The sequence below is a fragment of the Suricata suricatta genome, chromosome 11, assembly GCF_006229205.1.
Source record: "Suricata suricatta isolate VVHF042 chromosome 11, meerkat_22Aug2017_6uvM2_HiC, whole genome shotgun sequence".
Lineage (NCBI taxonomy): Eukaryota > Metazoa > Chordata > Mammalia > Carnivora > Herpestidae > Suricata > Suricata suricatta.
In genome coordinates, this window is record NC_043710.1 from 21,992,837 (window position 1) to 22,018,792 (window position 25,956).

Below are 25,956 nucleotides of genomic sequence, written 5' to 3' on the forward strand. Positions count from 1 at the left end.
GGGGGGGGAAAAGAGGTGGTGGTGATGGTGGAGGGCACTTAAGGGGAAGAGGACTGGGTGTTGTATGGAAAACAATTTGACAATAAAATATTATGGAAAAAAATTAAAAAGCATAAAAAATAATTAAAAATAAAATAAAATAAAATCTATCACACCTGACATTTAGTTCAAAATCACATATTAAGAAGGATCTTAGAGAAAGTTATAGCTCACTGATATATTTGACCAGTAAATAGGTACATGATGGACAAATGAAATAATGGATGAATATTGAATATCAAAACAAGGCATAGTTGTTTATCTTATATATGTTCTCAAACTGTTGAGAAAGATCTCTCCTTTATAAAATCTTTCAATTAATAGAAATAAAAAAGAATGATCATAATCCAGCAAGAAAATATGTGTGTGTTCTTTTATTTACTGAACTGCAGAATTCCCTGGAGGTTATGCAATTAAACATCTCCCAAATTAACCAAATAAGCAAAACAAACTATTTTCTATGATCTTTTCAAGGGAAAAAGTTCTGATGATTGCCTTTACACCATCTGTGTCTGCAATTAGAGCTAACCCTATCATATCACAATAGCTAGATATTCACAGAGGCTACCCAAACTAATTTAAAATAAAATTAAATTATTTTTTCTAAACTATTTATAAGGCAGGGACATGCATACATAAAAATCTGACAATGAAAGAATTTATCTAAATGCTGTGTAAGGGGAACTCAACTATTTTAAATATTGCTTTCCTTTAGGATTCTTGTAGAGATTTATATTAAACAACCAAAAAGGAACTTCTTACCCTCAGAATGACTTGACTCAAAGTTAGTTCATTCATGTTTACCATGTTTCTGTGATGCTAATGGTTGACCATAAGCATAATGCACACTATTAGAAATTGCCTTATTTCAGAATAATGAGCTTGCATTCTCTTTCCTTTAAGTGCATATTTTATTGAGTAAAATATACAAAGGAACTTCAATTTTAAATGCTTTGTAGGACCCAGAAGAGAGAAGTCCAGAACCTGACAGTATGATCCAAACATCATGAGACATAATTAGGAAAAGTCATTAAAATAATATGGTCAGACACACTCTAAGTATCAAAAACTGTGTTGAGTATTTACATGTTTAAAAACAGTTTAAAGAAAACTAACCAGGGATGCCTGAGTGGCTCAGTTGGTTAGGTGACCAACTTCAGTTTAGGTCAAGATCTTGAAGTTGGTGAGTTCAAGCCCCCTGTCAGGCTCTGTGCAGACAGCTCAGAGCCTGGAACCTGTTTCAGATTCTGTGTCTCCCCTTCTCTCTGCCCCTTCCTGACCTGCACTTTGTCTCTCTTGCTCTCAAAAATAAAATAAATATTAAGAAAAAAAAAAAAAAAAGCAAACCAGAACGAAAACTAAACAGCCCACACAATTCTATTAACATCTGAGTTAAATTTGGGACATCATGAATTAATGTAAATCTATTACTTAGCATAGATTCTGTTTTACCTAAGTCACTTTTATTGTAACCTGAGTGGATTTTTAGTCTTATGCTTGAAATATGATCTCTGCTCATCATTTACTTTTTGTGTATGACAATGGACAAAGTGATATTGAAAACTTATAGGTAATTCAATAGAACAAATGATCTATGAATCCTAGTATGTAAAAGCATGACAGTTACAAAGATGAATAAGACCTGATTGATATTTACTTCTTTGTGAAGCATAGAAAACTCATTTAAGATTATTTTTATTTTATGGAAGAAGATAGGCGTTTTGAACCGTAAAAGCATTTGATCAATGATGCACTTGTTAATCAACAGTGTGTAGGTGGTTAATAAAACTTCATCCTTAGGATCGAAGTGATACTTATCTAGGACAGTGTCTAGAATACAACTGACATTTAATACAGAGTCATTTTTTTTTCTATTTGTGTTTAGAATTTCCTGAAGGGAAAAGTAGGGCTCAAATGGTGAGCAGTCAAAAGGAAATTTATATCATCATAGATTTCTTGTAAACTGTGGAGGCAAATATTTAGAGAATTTATCCCCAGGATAGCAGATAGGTCTGAAGTCATGTATCAAAACGGATTAATGAATCTTTGTTGACAGTGATTTTGTTGATATGTTGATTTAGTGAGAAAATCAGTTAAAAGTGATTAATGGTATTTAGTGTGGTAGAATTGTTATCTTTACGACTCTACCCATGCAGATTATTTTTTATTCTGAAACAATCATTTCCTATGAACCATATTCTTTTTTAACATGTTTTTTTTTTTTCCTGAATTGAAACTCAGTGTCAAGACTGGTTAATTTGTTTCAGTTTGTTTATTTTGAGAGAGAGAGAGAGAGAAAGTAGGCAAGCAAGGGAGCTGCAGAGAGAGAGAGGGAGGGAGATCACCCCAAGCAGGCTCTGGACTGTCAGCACAGAACAGAGCCCAACACAGGACTCAATCATCATGATCTGAGCTGAAGTCAAGAGCTAGACATTCAACCAACTAAGCCACCCAGGCACTCCATGACTGGTTAATTTTTTTCTACAAGTTTATTTATTTTAGAGACAGATAGTGTGCATGCATTCACAAGCAGGGATGGTAAAAGAGATAGGGTGACAGAGGACTGGAAGTGGGCTCTGTGCTGACAGCAGAAAGCCCAATTGGGTCTGGAACTTACCAACCATGAGATCATGACCTGAGCTCAATTAGGACACTTAACCCACTGAGCCACCCAAGTGCCCCTGGCTGGTTCATTCTTATTTTTTATTTTCATTTTTGTATGTGATTTATTATCAAGTTAGCTACCATGCATTGTATACAGTGTGCTCTTAGCTTCTAGAGTAGATTCCCGTGATTCATCACTTACAACATCCAGTGCTCGTCTGAACAAGTGCCCTCCTCAGTGCCCGTCACCCATGTTCCCAGACCCCCCATCCCCATCAACACTAGGTTTAAAAGGAAACGGAATGAATTTTGATCACCCATTGAATTAAACAGAGTATTTTGGGTTTTTTTAATAACCACCTTTAATCTCAATAATAATAATATACAAATGGATTTGATTTTTATTGAAGCAATGAAGCAAGATTTTCTTTTCCATATTTCCATCTGATAATTACCATACAAGAAACACATTTCTTCCATGGGCATAAAGACACCTCTCAATGGGATATCATATTAGAGAAATTTGTAACACAACTTTAGAGTTGTCAAATGAGAATTTAAAAGACTTATCTTATATTTAACTGTTACATGTAGGGAGATACTAGTGCCACAATCACCAGACCTGTTTCAAGCATGTTGAATTCTCACAGTGGCCAGACCCATATTAAATAAATGTATTTTGTATGCTAGCAACTATGCAACCACACAGACTAATTATTTATGTAATTTTCACAAAAGTCCTGTGAAAGGAGATTTTTATGTTCCTTTTTCACACACTAATTCAGTAAGACTAAAAAATATGTCAAAGATTATAGTATTACTAATGTTTTAAGGTTAAACTGACCTCCCATATCATGTAATGAAATGTCAGTAAGAATAAGTCCCGGTGGGGCACTGTGTGGTTTGTGTTTGTTTCGAATGTTTCCCCTCATTCTCTCTGCTGCCTACCTAAAGCTACAGAAGACATGTAGTCATCCCCCTTTCTCTTGCTGATAATAGTAACATTAAAGGCAGGTTTTGTAGGACATCAGTATGGATATTTCTTCAGATGATGGATCTTGGGGCAAGTATTCTATGACATTTGATATTCCATGGTAACATTTTCCAAACTTTATCCTTTATGAACAAAGTATTCTATATGATTGTTTTGAGGAGGTAATTATAGCTCCTAAAAAGACACCTAGCTAGACTGAAAATTCTGATTAAAATGGGTTTATGGTTTATTTTGAGCAATGACTTGAGATAAAAGCCACTACTTTCTATTCCTTTCTGTTAGGTGCTTTATACTAATAACTCATTTTTTAAATTACAGTTTGCTTTCTCAGGTAAAAGCATCAGCTTTTCCCCCCTAGGCAAATGAAACTTTCTTTTTTTTTTTTTTTAACATTTTTTTAATGTTTTTTTTTTTTTTAATTTATTTTTTGAGACACTAAGAGAGACAGCACTAGCAGGGGAGAGTCAGAGGAAGAGAGAGAGAGGGAGATACAGATTCCCAAGCAGACTCCAGGCTCTGTGCTAGCTGTCAGCACAGAGCCTGATGTGGGGCTCAAACTCACATACCGTGAGATCATGACCTGAGCCGAAGCCGGATGCTTAACCGACTGAGCCACCCGGGATCCCGGGCAAATGAAACTTTCTATCAGCCATTTTGTATGTAGAAGAAACTAAGTTTGCATTCTATAAAATATGTATTTTTGTATTATTAACCAACTATGGCAAGTTTACCTCTTTGCTTTGGAAATATTTTCATTATTTAAAAATGTATTATTTTAAAAACTATATTTAATTTGTAATAACATTAAACACTTTGACTCATAATTCTTATGATTTTCTTTGAAGAGATACTTTTAGGGGCACCTGGGTGGCTCAGCTGGTTAAGCAGCCGGCTTCAGCCCAGATCATGATCTCACGGTATGTGAGTTTGAGCCCCACATCGGGCTCTGTGCTTACAGCTCAGAGCCTGGAGCCTGCTTTGAATTCTGTGTCTCCCTCTCTCTCTGACCCTCCCCTGCTCATGCTGTCTCTCTCTCTCTCACAAATAAATAAAACATTAGAAAAAAATTAAAAAGGTACTTTTATTTTTCAACATATCTGTCCAATTTTAACTTCTTGTGTACATATTATCGTGATTGTAACAAATGTGCTACATATTTTTCTAGTTTTTCATTTTCTTCTTTGCTACATATAATAAATTCCAAATTATTGAGGATCTCAGCATCTCTCAGTCACCCTTCATATCCATTTTCTGCCATCCCACGATGTGATTTCTGCATCGAGTGGATGTGCCACTCAAGAAAATAGGCTTAAAATGTTCTCATCTGCTCAACACTAGTGACTCACACTGTTGGAAGCAGTATAGCTTTCATCAGGGGTAGGGAAAATGAAAAGGAGCGCAATTTGTAATTTTTAATGGTCTTTATATTCAACTGTCTCCTAGCTAAGCCCCCAGCTGACATCAGATTCATGAGCAAGCCCTGCTGAGACCAGTCAAGACCAGCCCAAATCAGCAGAACCCCTCAGCCAACCCACTGTTGTACGATGAAAAATACATGCTCGCTGCATTCTGGCCTCACATTAGCTTCGGGCCATCAGAACTTCATTCACAATATCGTTGTGGAAATATTTCCCAGCCGCTTTATAAAACCTCAGATTCTTTTTTTCTAAACTTGAAGCTCTTACTCATTTACCTGATCCCCCTACTTTGTATATTTAAACATTTCTCCTGAGTTACCAGTTTTGGTAAATCACATGAAAATCTACACAATTTCCCACGTCTAAAGCATGTTTTAGTTTTTGCTTTTTTCTTCTTTCAATACCTCTAACTTATAAATTTTCACCAATTCCAGTTAATTGTGTCTTCTAATGTATCTTCAAACTTCATTGTTCTCTGTCTCCACACCGAAAATTCCTTAGTTCCATTGGTAATCATCTCTTGCCTAAACTACTTAAAAAAAAATAGGCTTAGAATCACCTTTCCTTCATCAGTGCTTCCCTCTTCAATAAAATATAACTCAATTTGATACCACCTTAAGCTTTCCAAAATGCAAATTTGATCAGGCTACTTTCAAGATGAAATCTCTTGATTACATCTCTGAAAAGAGAGTGGACACAATTTTGATGGTATAAAAAGCTCTTTAGTATTTGGCCCACATCTTTCTAACTGTCCCCATAAGGTCAGTTCTAGAAGATATATCCATATGCTTTTGTAAACATGTCCTCTTTTCTTGGCATGATTTTCCAGCTATTATTGCCAAAGCTAACTCTTCCCGATTATTTGCATTACCACCACGCCTCTCTATCTCATAAAATGAACTTCCTGTGGTTTGTATTGCCACAATACTCTAAACACACCTCTGCTTTAGGATTTATTAATTATTTCAACAAATCTTTCACCTTTTATTTTGTATGTAAACTCTTGATGGCAAGAAACACGTCTTCGAGGACATGTTTGCTCCATAATTTAAAGAAGAAGGAATTTTTCTTCCTTTGAATTATTTTCTTTGTATTATAATGAGTACATTTCATTCAAAACTAACAGTGACTAAAAAAATGTTTTCTTGTCATTTAAAACTTTCTCCCTTTCAATGGATGATTAAGCAATGGTATATTAAATATTTTTCATTTTTTAAATCTTATCACTTGATTTAAAATAATTGGAGGAGCGCCTGTGTGGCTCAGTCTGTTGAGGGCAGCTCTTGATTTTGGCTCAGGTCATGATCTCAGGGCTGTGGGATGGAACTCCGTGTCAGCCGCTGCACTGAGCATGGAGCCTGCTTGAGATTCTCTCTCTCTACCCCACACATGCTCTCTCTCTCTCTCTCTCTCTCTCTAAAAATAAAAAAATGAATAAATTGAAAAATTAAAGTAAGATAAAATAATTGGAAAATCACAACTTCTTCAAAGACCCACCCCGGAAGTCTACTTACAAGGAAGGATATGCCACTGCATTGTTTTAAGATCCGGGATTCACTAAGCTGCGTACCTCTTGAAATTTTTTTAAAGTAAATGGATAATACAAGTTAAGGAAGTCACTGAAATACATAAGAAATACATAAGAAAAATCTATACAAATATCTCTAATCATCTATACATGTCATAACTTTTAATCAGAATGAATGTTTCCTGATCCATGTTCCAAGGCTTCACGGAGTTTCTAGAATCACAATTCTTCTCAGTCTCCATGAATAATATGGGAATGTATGCACAAAGCAAATATCATAACATTGTATTTCAGCTTCAGGGACATCTTTTTTATTGATTTTATCTGTACTTTTTATGAAATTGTGTATGACATTTAGAGCAGCCTAAGAGAAAGGAGCTAATGATTTCAATGAACACAAGGAATTAACAAATTGCCACTTATGGTAGAACACACACAAATTCACAGAGGCTTGGAAAATGCACTGTATAAATATGAATTGCATTTATTATTGGCCTATAACTATTTGAACTCATCTCTCATTGATTCTTATTTTTTTTCAGTCTCATGAGACTTTTTTTACCTTTTTTTTCCTTTTTGCTGCCCACTACTTCTAAAAACTAAGTATTTTAATAGCATTTTTTGGTGGTTATCTTCAAGGGTTTTATACATCCTCATGCTAATTATTTTGAATTTTATAAATATATATTTGTACCTGATCAGGGTCTAAGCCAAAAACTCACTAATGTTTCTAATTTTTAAACTGCAGCCCTCGGCTATGTCTTAAATTAAGGTACTCATAAGTGCTTGTTGTAACTTTTTAAAATTTAGTTATCCATTTAACAATATTTATTGAGTGGATATTAATACCAGGACAAGATGCTGTACGATTTTGGTATTAAGGAAAAGAGACTTCTAATAGTGGTTTATATATTTGAGATCAGAAGATGATCAGACCATACTGGTAAACATCACTCTATACAATTAAAATTTTTAAACAAATAATACAAAATTTCACAGACATAATAAAAAATAAAAAACAAATATGTCTTATGAAAACAGACTTTGTTATATTTTTACATGTCATCTGTGGATGCAGTGAGCAAATCTGGTGTTTTTAATAATCGGGTTTTTATCGACTTTATTTTTGTTAGCACTATTCCCTTTGTAATGCCTCATATTTCTAAGGAGGCTCAGACAGTAAAAGATGCTGCTTTTCCCCCTAACAAGTCCTTTATCTTTAATTAATTGTCTACACAAAGCATGCAAAGCAAAGTCTATTGTCCAAAATAAAAATATAAGGGGCAAGGGAAGTATCAGGTAGCAGTGTTCTAAAAGTGAGAGTAATTCAACTTAGAATTCAAGATATATAATGGTTGTACTGAACACTAGACAGTCATTTGACTTTTTTTTCTACTTTTCACCTTCTTTTCACCTACTAGCTATAAAAGTGATGATCTTTTAAATATTTTGTGCACAAATAGTTCAAAATAAAATTGCTCACAGAAATGGGAAATTTCTAAGTTTTAATCTGTAAACGAGAAAAACAATACAACTTTTGTAGAAATTAACAGTACTCTAATTTTCTTTTCATTGTGTCTAAATAGAACTAAAGCATGTTTATACCAGAAGCTGGGATAAAGTAAATTGCTTGTGGGGTCTTCTGAACAGAAGGATTAAACTGTTCTTTTCCCCAGTTTGATCAGAGAGGGCTCCATAAAAGAAAGGATTTATTTTGAAAGAGGGCAATGGGTTGACTTTTTAGGAAAGAGTCTTTCAATCAAAGGGACTGTTCAAGAGGGACCAAGTCTATGGGACTTTAATGAAGAAATGGAAAAAGGGAGAGAGACACACACAGGAGATAAGCTAGGAGGAGGATATAAAAAGAGCATAAGGTGAAGCTTAAAACCCTCAATGGGAAAAAGAGTAGGAAATGATTCCTTGCATGTGGTTTTGGGTGGGGTGGGACCATCTTGATAAAACATGTGTGTTCAGGATTTGCGTGTTTTTCACATAAACATGAACTTTTATTTGCACTGATTATTTTGATTTTGTAATTATGAACTTCAAAATGATGTCTTTTGAATGCTGAGATTTTGATATAAATTTAATTTCTGACATTTAGGTGAAACTGACATTTACATGACTATGAACTTACACATACATTTTGTAGATAAAAATTTATCTCAATTATTGACATATTACAATTAATATGGCATACTTAATTTATGACTTCACATCGACTATGAGTATATTTTTTGCATATCCATGTTAACACCATTGAAATCATAGCAGGATTACTTTTTCCAGGTAGATTTAACACTGGTAAAAATTATGTCCCTTACTGACTCATGGGCAATTCAAACAAGGAAAAAAAATGATTTTGATTTTCATGCTCAGAAATCAATATAGTTAGTTGTTGTCAACTTGGTGTTTTATAGGTAAGTGGAAAAATGCACAGTGATTTTTCAATCCTCAAAATGGGAGCAATGAAAAGGTGAGAAGTAACACCTCCTTACAGTGAAGCAGTAGATATGCCGATTTTATTACACTTTGCCTTCTCCCCACCACCTCAGCTTACTATTTATAGTGATTCACCCATGAGCAAGAAATAATACAAACTGGTGTGGTTTACAGGGAGATTTTTAGAGAGAGTCTGTTGGAATATTGTGACTAAGTTAGCCCTTCAGCTCTGCACTTTTATATATTTCAAAGTTTGATGCAATTACCCTAGGATCTTTCTTTCAAGCAAATGTCATGTGACAGTCAAAACCAAATGCTTCTATCTTATTTTCTTTCTTCATTCAGCAAAACTTTGTTGGACTTTTTAGTTCCAGCAGAAGATACAAAGATGAATAATGACTTAATATTCACAAGTATTTTTAATGCCCTAATATTTTAAATTTCATATACTTTATAGAGGTTTTTCAACTACAGTTCACACATTTAAGTAGGTTTTTCATGCTTAGTGTTTTTCATCCCATTGAAACATAGGCCACATTGACATTGATGATGATGACAGGAGTTACCTACAACAGAGGGTGTTAGAATGATCACCTCTTAGATCTAGAGAGGAAGATAGGAGATGCACAGCCTGGCCCACTAATTTTATGGATAATATGTTGCATTTAACAAAGAAGTGCAGAGGAGTTGTTGAGGAATACTTGTCCTTCCTACTCTGCTAGTTCTTTGCACATCGGATTTGCTCCAATGCTCCTCCAAGCCTCTGAGAATCTCATTCCCACAGATATGGATGGGTTGTCCTGATTGGTGGGTTGAAAATAAGGCAGTGGGACCAAGGTGCACCATTTCTGTTTCCAGAGCTAAGTTGCTTGCACCCAAAACTGTGACAAAATAATGGTAACCTCCTGAAGTTAGCATTGGACAAAATTCACATCTTTTTAAGACACAGCTCTGAGATCTCCCTGTGGGAAAGTCTGTGATCGGTCAAGGCTGCTCATAACTATTCTTACACTTTTGGGATTCACTACCAGAAAAACCATTATTATTGTTCCACTAAGTCATATCAGTTCTATCAGTAATAAAGGTAGCATATTTTTCTCAATCGTCTATTTATCTCTAAACAATTTAGACTTTGGATTGTCCTCAACTTTCAACAAGATTTACTTTATTAGAGTGTGTGTGTGTGTGTGTGTGTGTGTGTGTGTGTGTGTGTGAGTGTGTGTGAGTGTGTGACTAACTGCATATTGTATCAAAAAGAGTATGGTGACCATGTGAGTAGACTTACATGAGCAAAAAGGTATTCATATGTTTGCAGTGATGTATTAATTAGGTTTGCAAGATATATAATGGACACTCAGTTAAGTTTAAATTTCAGGAAAACCATAACAATGTATTAGTGTGTTCAACCTGTCCTTTATCTGATATTTAAATTCACTGGGTGCCCTTTATGTTTATTTGTTAAACCTGGCAACCCTATCCATAATGATTTATTCTTTTAATAGAAGAGTTAAAAAAATAATGACTAGTAGGCAATGCATGGTGTGAATTTATTTCCTGGATATTTATTCTGAAGTTTCTGAAAGACAACCTTGTTTAAATGGAGCATGCAGAAGAGAGAATGCTAAATATTATCTGTGGATTCATAATTGAGGGATTTGCTTTACAGTAAAATTAGTAGGCAAGGAATCCTTGGTAAGATGTATGAAAATCTCTTCACTCAGACTTCTCTCTCTCTCTCTCTCTCACCTTTTGTAGTTCACTGAGGAGCAGATCTGGTCTTTGGTGTGTGTGATGCCACCAAATTATTAAAGAGAACTTTTTTATTTCTATCATTTATTTTTCAGTCTTTAATGTCAGAAACACAGTCATCAGTGATCAAAAAGATAAATAAAAGATGAAAACTAGGCAAAATAACTTTCCCTTACGAGATCTAATCTGGTAGTAAAAACAAATAATAAAGAAGTATCCTATACATTATTCTCTAAATGCATAAATATAAAGTGAACTCAAATATCAAGTGGCCCACATTTCTCCAAAAGATATTGAAAATAAGTTTCCCTTTTATGAACTTATAAATGTGGATGTTTAATAATGTAAAAGAGATAAATACATTATATTAAGTTAGTTGTGTACACAAATACATTATATAAAATGCATTAATTTGTAGATAAATTTTGCCTAGTCACATTTAATGAGAATGATTTTATTCAAACTTACATATACCTCTTTGATATCAATGCTGCCATTATTAGAGTAGATTTCTAAATCATCTAGCAGAGTTTTTCCTAGATTATCTTTGTTTAATGTGTTATTTGAGATGGAGTACACATTTTTATGCACAACATGTCTATATGCACAGATTTCCTGGTAGTAAACAAAACATATCCATATTTGTTCAAAATTTATATTGAATAATTAATACTGGATTTTATTTGTTTTTATATATTTCCCTCACCCAGGGCTATGAATTAACTCATCCCAGCGGGATGTACCATTGCAAATTCCTGTATATTATTTCTTTCCCAGATGTGATCGACTTTGGTGTTTTCAGCATAATAGCAAATTGATCCACAGGGATAATGGGGGCAATAGGTCTCTTCCATACTTTTATGGTATTGGGTATCTTGGTAGGGATCCCCATTTTGGTCTATGAGACAACAGGGGCTACCTACGGTTGATCATTCAAATGTATTAAAGCACTATCCCAATCCACCCAGTCAAAGTGCTTTTACTTGTTAGTCATCTTTACTATTCCATTTGTCCTTTCTATCAACCTACTGCTTGCAAGTTACAAGGAAGATAGAACCTCTATTCAATGTCGTCTTTTGCCCAGTCATGACCTTTGAAATGTGACTCCCAATCACGGTTCATCCAATGAAGGTTTCTTTACAAGATATTCAGCTTCTATAATTTTCTAATTGTGACAGCCCAGTTCAGGTGGTGACGTGGGAAAGCTGGGGTAAGGCCAGATGCAGTGTCTACACAAACCAAAACATATCTAGAAGCCTAACTTATAAGAGAAGGGACCTATATAATCAATTTTCCAAATTCTTCATCAGTTGGAAACTCCAGGGGATAGTCCCACACTTTTTTAGCAGCTGCCTTGGGCACTGTTGAAAAAACGCAGGACATGCTGTTACTGCATCAACCAAGTCACTGTAATTCTAGGGCAATCCAGCATCCACGGCTATATGACATTCCACCTAGGCACTGTAGTGTCTACTCTTTCTCTGCACCCAATCTGCAGTATCTATTGAAGGGTCAGTTGCTAGGGCTTGTACCTGTTTTAGGGCAACAGCTTTCTGATTGTCAGAAGTATCATTGTCTTAGGAGCTAGAATATGGAAAACAGTGAGAACTGCCCCAGGCTCTTGCAAGTGAACCCAAATGTCTTTCCACATATTCTGACCGCATAACAGCTTACTCATGATCATCTAGTCCTCTTCTTCCCATTGTCCAATACCTTTAGAATAGCCCAACTGTTAATGAGTTAATGACCAGGGCTCATGGGTGATCACTAGCCACACAGCTCAGAGTTTCTGCTTTTATCCAGATGGTGTCACTGCAGCTCATGTGGCTTGCCTCCACCAGACCCATGTATATACCAGGTATCAATAGGAATTTCCCCTGCTCCTACCCTACAGACCACTGGAGCCACCACAGGAATAGGGCAGGGACATTTGGAAGATCTTCATACACTACTGAGCTTAGTAGCACTCATATTTCTAGAGACAGTGGGCTGGTGGACAGGGTGCTCCTCTGTTGCAAACAGCCATGCCATTTAGACAATGTGGCATTTGAGCCAAGCATAAGTAAGTTTATGGAGCATATTCTCAACCCATTCCTTGTTATGAAGGGAAGTTCTTATCAGGATACACTAAAGAGCTTTCCACCTCTTTTGCTTTCTTAGGAGTTGGGTAGGCTTGTACCTTGTCCATTATAGCTTCTGGAAATGTGTATGTTTCCTGACCACATGACTCCCCAAAAATTTATGGTAGTGCCTAGACCTTAAATTTCCTGTGATTTCACTGCCCATTTTCTCTCTCATAGATGTTTTAGCAAAGTTTTCAGAGCATCATATTGCAGAAATAAGTCCTCATATGAGAACATTATTTCATTGATTTAATGGCCCCATTTTGTTGAAGTGGGGATGGGGAGCATGGACAGGTTTTGGGTTACCATTCTTTGATATACTGTGTGGGTTGGGGATGCACTTGGAAGATCCATTGTTCCCCTTTCCACATGGAGGGAAATTGATCTCGTGACTCAACAGCCTGGATAATACTGAAAAAGGTGTTTGCCAAGTCCAATACAAGATGGTACACTCCTGGGACCACAGCCAAAGTATCTAAGATAGTGCCAGTGTTGGGCAGAGCTGCATAGATGGGGAACTACCTCATTCAATTATTGGTTGTCTTTGGTCATCTGCCATGAGCCATGTGGTTTTTTGCTGACCACCAGGCCATTGAAAACACTGTAGGCAGGGCATGCAATATCCACTTGGTGCAGTTCTTGGATAGTTTGTCCTATTTCCTTTTGCCCCCCAGGTAATTTATATTGTTTGAAAGTTAGCACTCTTCAAAGGATTGGGAGACTTAGTGGTTTCCAGTTGGCATTTCCCCTCAACACTGGTTTTGATGATTCTAATCCAGAGGTAGAATTCACCAATGAAAGTTTAGAATTTGATCTGGTGGGCTATCAATGCTCACAGTGGTCTCTGGTATTAAAAAGATGAAAACCTCATATACTTATGGAAGACAACTCCCAATTAGCAAAATGTTGTTGTAGTCATTTGTATTTTGTAAATCACTGATGGCCTTGAGGGAGCCAGGGAACTTCTTAGGTTATGATATGTTACAGTACATTTGGCTCCAATATGAAAAAAAAGCTGTCACCTTTGTTCATTTCTCAGGGACCAGTGAATGGTGAGTACAACATGAGGCTTCTGATTACTTCTAGTGGCCCTCACCTAGAGGTAGTTTTGACCTGCGTTTTGTACCCTGGGCTCGCAAGCACCCACCCTGAATAGGACTGTATTCTGAGGTCTCTGCTGGAGAAAACAGGTCAGGTTGGAGATGTATAGGTCTTTTTTTTGAGGGAGAGAGAGGAAGAAAGAAGGAGAGAGAGAGAGAATGAAAATATTTCAGGCAGGCTCCACACTCAGAACAGAACCTGTTGCAGGGCTCAATTCTATGACTCTGGGATCATGATCTGAGCTGAACTCAAGAATTGGACACTCAACTGACTGAACCACCCAGGAACCCCTGAAATACTCAGGTGTTAAGGCTTTCCGCAGGCCAACCAATGCCATGTTGGTTTGCCAGTCTAGCTTTTCATGTGGGTCTGGGCAGCAGTGAAATCAAACCACATTTGCTTCCCAGTTATTTCAAACAGACCCTTTACAGCTCTTCTTTTCTTACAACTTGGTTATTTTCCTTGAGTTAATAATTATTTTATACTTCTTAATACGCTGAATGTCCCATGTGTCTATTACTAACTTTTTAAAATCTTCCTTCAGAAATCTCTATTATCTCATTATAACTTTGAGAAATGGAAAGACAAAGATAGTCTATCAGGTTTTTTTTGTTTGTTTGTTGTTTAAGTTTTTTAGACAATGCCCCATAGTGATTATCCTGGAATTCTCTTTTTGCAACTGTCTTATGTGCTTTCTGAGTCCTGTCATTTCACTCTTTTTGTTTTTGTTTACTAGTTCATTTTGCTGAAACACAATCTTAAATAAAGGCATGTGAGAAAATTTTCTAGGACTGAACAGAAAATTTATCTGAGGAGCCCCTAGAGGTAGTAAAAATGTAAAACTCAACCAAGCTAGTGATTACTAAAATGCAAACTGAAGCATCATCAATTCACATCATTTCAAATTGACAGAAAGTTACAAATGGCAGTCAATGCCAAGTGCCAGATGTATACATACCTCATAGGAGTATGAAGAGGTAAATTTACTTTTGAAAGCAATTTGCATGATGTAAAAAATTTTAAATCTTGTCATTATGTTACAAAAAGAGACATCCACGAGAAGGGCATGCTCACCATGTCCAGGGAGAGGTAAATAAATGGCGGTACAGTCTTAGGTTGGAGCACTATACAATAGTTAAAGTTAGCATGCAAGGTTTACATGTCTCAATATTGAAAAATCTAAAAATAGACGTTTGGGGGCACCTAAGGAGCTCAGTTGGTCAAGCTCCTGACTTTGGCTCCATCTTGATCTCGTTCATGAGTTTGAGCCCCACATTGGGATCTGTGCTTACAGCTCAGAGCCTAGAGCCTGCTTTGAATTCTGAGTCTCCCTCTTTCTCTGCCTTTCCCCTACTCATGCTTGCTCTCTCTCTTGCTCTCTCTCTTTCAAAAGTAAATAAACATTAAAAATTTTAAAATAATAAAAATAAATAAAAATAGAAGTTTGGTTGAAAAAGCAAGGTGCAGAGGATCCATAATGTGTATCATTTATATAAATTAACAGGTAGAGTACTGTCATTTTTGGATATATTTTATGTGATGAATTTTATATATAAATCACACACATCTGAGTGATAAGTTCAGGCTGTTCTTATCTCTGAAGAAAAATGAGGTGTAGGAAACAGATTGTGGAGTGTTATATAGAGGAGTTCAACTAAATGTGTAACTTTATTTAAAGTAAATTCAAATATGGCAAAAGTTTAAGAGGTAACAAATCTGTAATATCCAAGTAATAGATATACAAAATGTTCAGTATATAATTATCTATAGTTCAAAAATATATTTTAATAGAGAGATTGTGTAGGGGGCATGTTTTAAATATTTGTCTGTTAGAATATGTCATTATTTTAAAATTCTCAATAGCAAATCCCACAGAATTGTGAAGCATCACTGTACTGTTTTCTAGTATTGAAGTTGAGAATTCCTTAATGGTTTTTCAAAATGTGCTGCAAATTTTTTGGAACCTAGTGTTTTGCTTTGGGGAGGCATACTGTTTTGGCAATTAATTTAATTATTGGTAATATAGAATTTTCTAGAAAATTAGATTTTTAAAGTTTTTTTAAACATCTTTTTAATTTTTTTTTATTTATTTTTGTGTAAGAGAGAGAGATAGAATGTGAGGTGAGGAGGGTCAGGGAGAGAGGGAGACACAGAATCTTTAACAATTTCCAGGTTCTGAGCTGTTAGCACAGAGCCCAGCTTGGGACTTGAACTCATGAACCATAAGATCATGACCTGAGCCGACGTCAGACACTTAACCAAGTGTGCCACCCATGAGCTCCAGAGTTCTTTTTAACTTAAAAAAATATTATAAATTTCTTTACAGTATTGCCTTGAGTTTTTCATCTCTGTTCTGTTTGGACGTATATACCCCTTTTCATTTTAATATTATTATCTTGCATCTTTTAATCTCCTCTTTAATCAATAATCAGCAATCTTCCTTGATTCCTTTGCTTCTCTTTCCCTGCTTTCTGTTACTTTGATTGCTTCTTTCTTAATTTTCTTCACCTCTACTGTTGTTACTTTGCTAATTTGTAGCAGGGAGTCGTATCTGCTCATTCTCTCACTCTCTTTCTGTGTACACACACACATTTTTACATATATATTTACCACTATATACTCTGTTATATGTATATATATTTATATATATTTGACATTCACAAATAACCATATCTTTTATTTCAAAAATATAAAGTCGTTAAGCATTTTTCCTCCTCCAGAGATCATGTTTTAAAAACAAACTGAGGGGCGCCTGGGTGGTTCAGTGCGTTAAGCATCCAACTTCGGCTCAGGTTATTAGCTCATGGTTTGTGGGTTTGAGCCCTGCATCGGGTTCTGTGCTGACAGCTCAGAGCCTGGAGCCCACTTCAAATTCTGTGTCTCCCTCGCTCTCTGCCCCTCCCCTACTCATGCTCTGTTTCTCTCTGTCTCAATAATAACAGTAAAAATAAACAGTAAAAATTTTTAAATAAAAAATAAAAGTGTTAGTACCAACTTTCATATAGCTGTGTATGTTAAAAATATAAAAACAAACAATAATTTTTTGTGGATTTTTGTGGTGTTTAAATTTCAATTTAATTACGTGGTGTTTAAAAACCACCATTTTTGTGGTATTTAGATTTTAGTTTTACTGTTTTCAGGACACAAAATATTAGTTATTATTTTCACTTATAGTGAATTACATTTGTCAATATATTATCAATTCATGTTCATGATTTTGTTAGTATCTCTCCTCTTCCCTCTGTGTTCATGTTTGCTGAAGAATAAGCTTTAATTGAGTAACTTGTGAATTCTCTTAGCCTGTGTCTGAAAATGTCTTCATTTTGTGTTCCTCTTAAATGCTAATTTCACTTGGGATCATCAGAGATTTTTACCAGCATTCTGACGGTATGCTCTATTAGCTTCTAAAAGTATATTGTTACTTAAAAATTAGGGCAGGCTAGTTACAAACCGCTTGAGATTATATTTTAGCCACTGAGGTTCTGAAATTTGTCTATGATACATCTGGGTATTAATATTTCTCATGTTCAGTATTTAGTGTTCACTTTCCATTTGAGGATTTATGGATAATCCTTGGGTGCTACACACCTTCAAGATTCTTTATAAAATTTTCTCCGTGTGTGTTTCGGTGTATATATCAGGAGGCATTGGTTTATCTTCCATTGATATCTAATCCTCTTCCATATTTTTATATATTTTCTCCAATTAATTTTTAATTTAATTTTAATGAATCAACATTGCATGAAATTTTATTATTTTTCTCATTAAAAAAGTGTATCTGTCTAGTTTTTTCTATTTCAATGTTTTATTCTCATGATTATACTTTTTATCTCCAAAATTTATTTTTTGTCTTGTCTCTGTTTTCTCAAAACATTTTTGCCTGTTTTGATTTCATAATTACTCTTTTCTCCCCTTCGGTAGTATAGAAAAGCATACCCATGCAGCTACAGTAACTATGCAGCAATAAAACAAGTTGTTAATCTACTTGTTCTTATTGAGGAGTAAAGTCTTCTGACTGGTTATGGAGTGAAAATGAGTATCTTTTGCAGAAACACAAAGATCATAGTTTTGAGTGTGAGCTGCATACAGAAATAAAATAAAGGGCCATGAGACTTTTCTGATCTTTATTAGTAGTTGCCCAATCAGATTTAGCCTCTTTCCTGCTCCTCATCTCTCTAAGGACAATTGTCCCTTTTCAGGCTATTGCTGAACTTGCATGATGTTGAAATATGGGGTTAGAAGAGATGCAGTGATAAAATTGTGAACTAGGAAGAGAATGAGAAGACACTAGCAAAGGGAGAAAAAACTATCTAGAGAAGTGTAAATTATGCACACCACCAGAGGTTAGGGAAAAGAGAGATGAAAAACTTATAGGATACTAGGTGAAGAAACTTGAGGAGTTTGGTTCATGGAGTACTCAACAGAGAATGGGAAGAAAGGAACAGGGATTTAAAAATGCTTGTTGAAGACTATGAATCAAATTCTACTTAATTATTTAAAATTCAAATAAATAATGGACTCGCTCTTCACTTTTGTGTATAAACTAACTTTTAAATGTGAGTTACAGACAGTGGCCCACAGGACCCCTGGATATTATTAGGGTTATATTATTAAACATTCCTTATCACTATGGTAGGTTAGGATATTATGGTTTAATATTTTCTTGCTCAACATTATGCTGGCTCCTGATGATGGAAGGGAAACCATAAAATATTAAAACTAGTGATGATGTTGATTTTAATTTGTGTTAACTGAACAGTGTCTCTCTCTCTCTCTCTTGTCCCCCAATCCCTCCCACCTACCCACCTACTCACCATCCTTCTCTTTCTCCTTCCTTCTCTCCATCTCTTTCTCCCTCCCCTCTTCCTCCTTCTCTCTTTCTCTCCCTTTCTCCCTGTTCTCTCTCTTTCCCACTCCCTCTTTACCTGTTTTCTCTCTCTCTCTCTCTCTCATCTATGTCTTCCTATTTTTAATATTAATTTACTCCAGACTTATAAAACTGTGGAGAATTAAGTGTAAATTGTGGGTAAAATTAGCCAACTTCCTTAATCCTCGCAGCATCTGTCTTGACAGTGAATAGATGAGCAAGGCGGAGATGTTTCTCTTACGCTTTTGGAATGCGTGTTAAAATTCTGAAGAAGATGGTGACAGAAAGTAAAGTAATGAAATAATGGGGGGAATGGGAGGGAGGAGGGCAGTTGCAAAGATCTCTGGAGGTATGGTGGTGTGAGATGGGTTCTCTGAAGATATTACATTGATATGACTGACCGTAATGATGAAAGGGAGTCAGCATTGAGACAATGAAGGGAAACATGTTCTGGTAAAAACAAAAAACAAAAAACAATAACAACAACAAGAAACATATATATGCAAAAATAAGGAAAGTGTTAGATTTGAGGAACTAGAGACAGGCTAATGGAGTGGAGTGTAGCATCAATAGGGAAGAGAGACACGCAATGAATGTGGAGAGGTAGAAACTACATGGCCGTGCACTGCCTTCTCGGTGTAGTTTAAGTGCTTTCTTCAGGGCGCCTGGGTGGCTAAGTCAGTTAAGTGTCCGGCTTCGGCTCAGGTCATAATCTCACGGTTCATGGGTTCTCAGGTCATGACAGCTCAGAGCCTGGAGCCTGCTTCTGATTCTGTGTCTCCCTCTCTCTCTGACCCTCCCCTGCTCATGATCTGTCTCTATCTCTCAAAAATTAAAAAAAAAAATTAAAAAAGCGTTTTTAAAAAAAATTTTGTAATTACCTTATTTTAAATGTACCAGAAAGTTCTTGGAGGGTTTTATATAGATGGAAGCTAACATATAATTCAAGGTTAGTCAGTAAAGTCTTTTTTTAAAAAATCTATTATAATAAACATACAGGTTTATATTAGTTATAACCTATAACTTATTATAGGTTATATTATTATATTATGCCTATTATATTAGGCATATAATATAATGATTCAATGATTCTGTATATTTCTTACTCAGTGCTCATCAGAATAAGTGTACTCTTAATCCTCTTCACCTATTTCACCCATTCGCTCACCCACCTCCCCTTTGGTAGCCATCAGTTCTCTATAAGACTCTGTCTTTTGGTTTCTCTTTTTTTATTTCTTTGTTCATTAGCTTTGTTTCTTAAATTCCACATATAAGTGAAATCATATGGTATTTGTCTTTCCCTGACTGACTTCACTTAGCATTATTCTCTCTAGGTCCATCCATGATACAGTCTTTTAGTGTGGTAAAAATACCAAATTTCCTGCAATTTGAGATGTCTGCATGCAAATTTTGGCTTTAGTTGAATGAAAAAGTCATTCAAATGTGGTAATATTCATTTTCTTCATTTTTAGAGGGAGGGGTACACTGGATGCTACTTAATTTTTTTGTGACTGGACAGGATGTTGAAGTTGGTCAGCAATCTGTTCCTGATGTAATGATCCACTTTTAAAAGACCAGGGTAGTCTATGGCCATACCACTCTGAATGCACCCGATCTCATCTAAAAGACCAGGGTACTTAATGAAAGAGCTCTTTACTCTCCTTTCAGGAGTCATTTCTTCTGGCAGCTCTTTCTTAGGCTGTCACTCCAAACAGTGTTCATTATTTATACTAACTTTTTAACAAACAGCTGCCGAAAGCAACAAACTACTTACACAGTTTAAGCTCTCTATAAATAGAGAAAAAGTAAATATTTATTAGAGAAGAATAAAGGAGACTCAGCTGAAGTCTACATGAGGTGGGTAGATTATTCTTAAAGTTTCCTAAAGTTTCTTGGAGTTTATTTGTTGTAGAGGCATTTCCTCCAGACGTTATCACTGGTATATCCATTTATGGCACCAAATTTGGATATTGCATCTTGGATTTAGCGTCTTAAAAATGCTAATTGAGGTTCTAAATTAGCACAGGTGCTGTGGAAAGCAAGTGCCTGGTTATTTTCCAGCCATGCTGGAATCTAATGAAAGCTGTAAACCCACACTGAGAAATATGCAAATATATTTTTATAAAGTTTCAGGAATTCATGAACTCTTTGAAGGCTTTCCCTGGGTCCTCCATATGCAAGCCCTGTGGGGTGAATAAGAATGGAGGGTAGATGCCTTCCAAGTATAATTTGTACTTCTCAAGACTGGCTTCTGCTTTAAATTTGAATAGTTCTAATTAAAATAAATGTATATTCGGTTAATTTTTCTTCACACTGTAACTGTAACAGTGTTAAAAGTGTTGTTCAAAACTAAGTGGGAACATACCGGGGGAATTCAAACACAGGATATTCTGACAACCTGGAAGTGTTATCATAGATCATTTTAAACATGGTTCTATGTTGTCTCTCCCCACCATATTGGCTGAAAGATTTTGTCTGTGCCAGGTTAAAATTGATTGAGATATATAGGTATAAATCTGAGTTTTTCTTTTTTCTTTTCTTTTTTTTTTTTTGCCTTTTTTTCTCCTTCTACTTGGCAATAAGTTTCCATGTAGTTCTTTAAAAATGATGTTATCGATATGCAAAATCCCTTTTGGACTGCAGAAATAAAAAAAAATAGTCCCCATTTTTCTCCCCAGGTAAACGACTGTACTTTCAACTGTACTTGTTTTTCATATTTATCCCTGCTATCTTTTATGTGCCGGTAAGCCATCATATATTCAGGTTGATAACTAAATGTGAAGGATATAGTGTTGAAGGTATTAGGTTTGCAGTAAAGTATGATCATTTAGCAATCGGCTGCTGGCAGTCTTTCTCATCTTCAGAAAATGGAATTAGATATACAGAGACCCAGTTATAGTTACACATTTGTTAACATGTTATAATTTTTAGGGCAACCGACTGGGGTGGTTGTTATTGCCTGTTGACCTTGAGTTTGAAATGTAAACTCTCTGAGTTTCAGTATCCTCATCTGAAAAATGAGGGCAATCACACCTCAGTGGGTTGTTCAAAAGATTATAATGAGATAACAAATCTCTTGCTGACCAACAGATGCCTGTGCCCATTACTGCACCTTATGATCGCTTTGCAGCCAGTAGCCATAGAGAAATTTCTACTATTCGACTCAAAAGTTAAGTCCTTCTGCAGACAGCAAGCTGAGATCATTTGAGGGCACATGAATGAGGAGCCACATGTGGGCAGCTAACAAAAGCGGGTGATAGTGAAGTCAAAGCAGACTCAGCTTCACCTGCTTTTAAGGATTCCTCTCTAATATGTCACCAGAGATTTACAGGCACTCCAAGGGCAGTGGCCTCTGTTGCCAACTCTCATGTGTCTTGGGTAAATGGAGGTGGTTCATAGGCATATATGTAACAGAAGGTCAGGTTAGAGACAGAGCTCCAGATAAGAAAAGTGTTCAGTAAAATGCCTGATAACCCATCTGAAAATGTTTTACGTAGAGCCAAGGCTTTGAAATATCTAGACATTGGTTATTTAATAAGTCTTATTTGATTCATTACTCATCTCTCGTTTACACTTTAGAATATATAGTATTTAAGACAGTCAGCTGTAGAATAACTTAAGAGCATAGACTTCAAATAAGAGAATTTCATCCTATTTCACAAATTTCAGACATATTCTTTTATCAGAATCCCATTGTTCTTTTCCACTACATCTTAAATGGTTTCAATTTTTTTCCTGTGACTTGTCAGACTCAAAATTAACGTTGAATGAATAGTGGATATCCTAATTATGAAACAGCATACTTAGGCTTTACCATGAAATAACAAACAAATTGTAGTGAAATAGATATTTTTGCACATGTATTAACTCCAAGTAAAGAGCACATTCATTGTGGTGCTTCTGTTTCTCCTCTGTTCATGTTCATATCAAGATACAGAACAAAAAATGCTTCTGGCGCTTTAGATAAGAGGCTTTGGACTCAGGTTTGGATCCAGCTCAGTCCTTCAGCACCTTTGACTTTGGGCAAATAGCTTGAACTTTATAAACCCCAGTATATTCTATTATAAAAGGGAAGAATATACCTCCCTTGCAGGAATTTTAACATAGATATGAAGTAATGTATGTAAAATGCATAACACATAGTAATCATCCAGCAAACAGTAGTTACTCCTATTTTTGCTATTATTATTTTTTGCCTATTGGTGGTACATAGACACACCACTGAGCTGTCTTGCAACTCTGAGGATGAGAATTTGAAACTATTTTGTAAAGCATATCATCTAAATACTAGGTCATAAACAGAGATGAGGGGATTTTCTAGGAGCTTATTTTTTCACACACAAAAAAGAATACTCCCAGCTTCAAGCTACAGCAGGAAAGAAAAAAAAGATAAAAAGATTTAAAAGAAGAAAACATTCAGAAAACAGAGATTTCATGTAGAGCAGTGATTTATTTTCTCTTGGGGAGAACTTTAGTTCCTTGCAGTAGTCTGTGATCTCTGCCTCCAAGAGGTAATGTTCCTCTTTGCTTCATGGATATTAGGGTTGGCCATGTGACTTACTTCTACCAATGGAGTAGAAGTAACGTTTAGAGTCCTAGTGGATTTCTATTACTTGTTTGCTTCTGCCTGGTGCTCTGAGAGAAAGCAGGTCCCATCTGGAGTTGCCTCTTCAGACTGCAGCATGCAAAGACACTTGGAACAAAGCTACAGCCTACCCATAGGGCAATTTATCAGAGTCACAACACATGAGCCGTCTATATGTAATATGAACAAGAAGTAATTCTTTGTGTGGAGCCTGGGTGGCTCAGTTGGTTAAGAATCTGACTTTTGTTTTCTGAGCAGATCATGATCTCTCATTTATGAGTTCGAGCTCCACAATGGGCTCTGTGCTCCCGGAGCAGAGCCTACTTGGGATTCTCTCTCTCTCTCTCTCTCTCTCTCTCTCTCTCTCTCTCTCTCTCTCTCTCTCTTCCCTCTCTCCCTGCACCTCCCATGTGTGCTCTCTCTCTCTCTCTCTCTCTCTCTCTCTCTCAAAAATAAATAAGTAAACTTTAAAAAAGAAAAGAAATAATCCTTTGTTTTTCTAAATCACTACGATCTGGGGGTTGTTACTGCAACAAAGCTGACCATTATATCTGCAGAGCGATCTCATTTATCACACTTTTAGGTATTAATGTGGTCTCTGCGTCCCTGTTAACCACCGTCCAAGCACCTATACCCAGCTACATATAAGTTTTACAACATGTATCAGATTGGGGCAACTGGATGGTTCAGTTGGGCGTTGGACTTCGGCTCAAGTCATGATCCCCCAGTTCATGGGTTCTAGCCCCACATCCAGCTCTGTGCTGACAGCTGGGAGCTTGGAGCCTGCTTTGGATTCTATGTCTCCCCACCCCCTCTCCGCCCCTCTCCCACTGTGCTTTGTTTCTCTGTATCTCAAAAACAAACACTGGGACACCTGGGTGGCTCAGTAGGTTAAGCATCTGCCTTTGAGTCAGGTCATGATCTCACAGCTTATGAGTTCAAGCCCTGAACTCTGAGTCAGGCTCTGGAGCCTGCTTTGGATTCTGTGCTTCCCCCTGTGTCTGGCCCTCTCCCGCTTGTGCTCTGTCTCTGTCTCTCAAGAAAAATTTTTTATTTTTTAAATTTAAAAGAAAATAAACGTTAAAATTTAAAACATGTATCAGATTACGTTTCTCTTCTATGTGAACTTCTCCAGTGACCTGCCACTACACTCAGCATAAAATCATAACAGGTTGTTCTTAAAAACCTTGCAGGTAGCTCAGAAGATAGTGCACAAGCAGGTGCTTTCTTCTCCCCCACATTCCTGGTGTGCCTCTCTAGCTTATTGCTATTACAGCCCAGCTACATTAGCTTCTTTTTAGTTCCTCAAGCATATAAACTCTTCTTTTTTCTTTCAATATATGGTCTCTTTTCCTGAAACATATTTCTCCTTATTGTATCCATGTTGGCTCCCTTTCATTATTATGATCCCAGTTTGAATGTCCCTTTTTCAGGGAAGCTAAGTTACAAAGCCACATCTCAGTAGATGATGCATCTCGCCTCCATCCCTGCCTTTCCCCCCAATATTTCTTTGCTTCAGTTTTTTTCACCATCTTCATCACAGTTGTAAGAGTTATCACTACACATTGTAATAGCCAAGAGACATTGAATACTTCATATGTTCCAAGCGTTGTTTTAAGCGAATAACTCATTATACCCCATGACGTAGGCACTATTTGTAAAAAAAAAAGGGGAAACTAAAGTCTGATAGATATGTATTAGTTTACTGCCCTAGATTATAAAATGTATGAAACTAGGACTTATGACAATTTTATCACTGCCTAATCTCAGTATCTATTATAAAGTCTGTTACAGAATGAGAACTCAAAAGTATTTTTGAACTTTTCTAATTAAGTACTGAATTTCTCAATTGTTATTCTCCTAGAGATTGCCTTAAACTCTGGTGCCTATGATCCTTGGTAATTCAATTTCTCATTTTATTTATTTATTTTTTTTAAATTTTTTAAGTAGTTTATTGTCAGATTAGTTTCCATACAACACCCAGTGCTCTTCCCCACAAGTGCCCTCCTCCATCACCACTACCTCTTTTCCCCCCTCCCCCTTCAACCCTCAGTTCATTTTCAGTATTCAATAGTCTCTCAGGTTTTATGTTCCTCTCTCTCCCCAACTCTCTTGCCCTCTTCCCCTCCCCCTGGTCCTCCATTAGGTTTCTCCTGTTCTCCTGTTGGAACTATGAGTGCAAATATATGGTATCTGTCCTTCTCTGCCTGACTTATTTCGCTTAGCATGACACCCTCGAGGTCCATCCACTTTCCTACAAATGGTCAGATTTCATCCTTTCTCATTGCCATGTAGTACTCCATTGTGTATATATACCACATCTTCTTGATCCACTCATCAGGTGATGGACATTTAGGCTCTTTCCATGTTTTGGCTATTGTTGACATTGCTGCTATGAACATTGGGGTACATGTGCTCCTATGCATCAGCATTTCTGTCTCTCTTGGGTAAATCCCCAGCAATGCTATTGCTGGGTCATAAGGGAGTTCTATGGATAGTTTTTTGA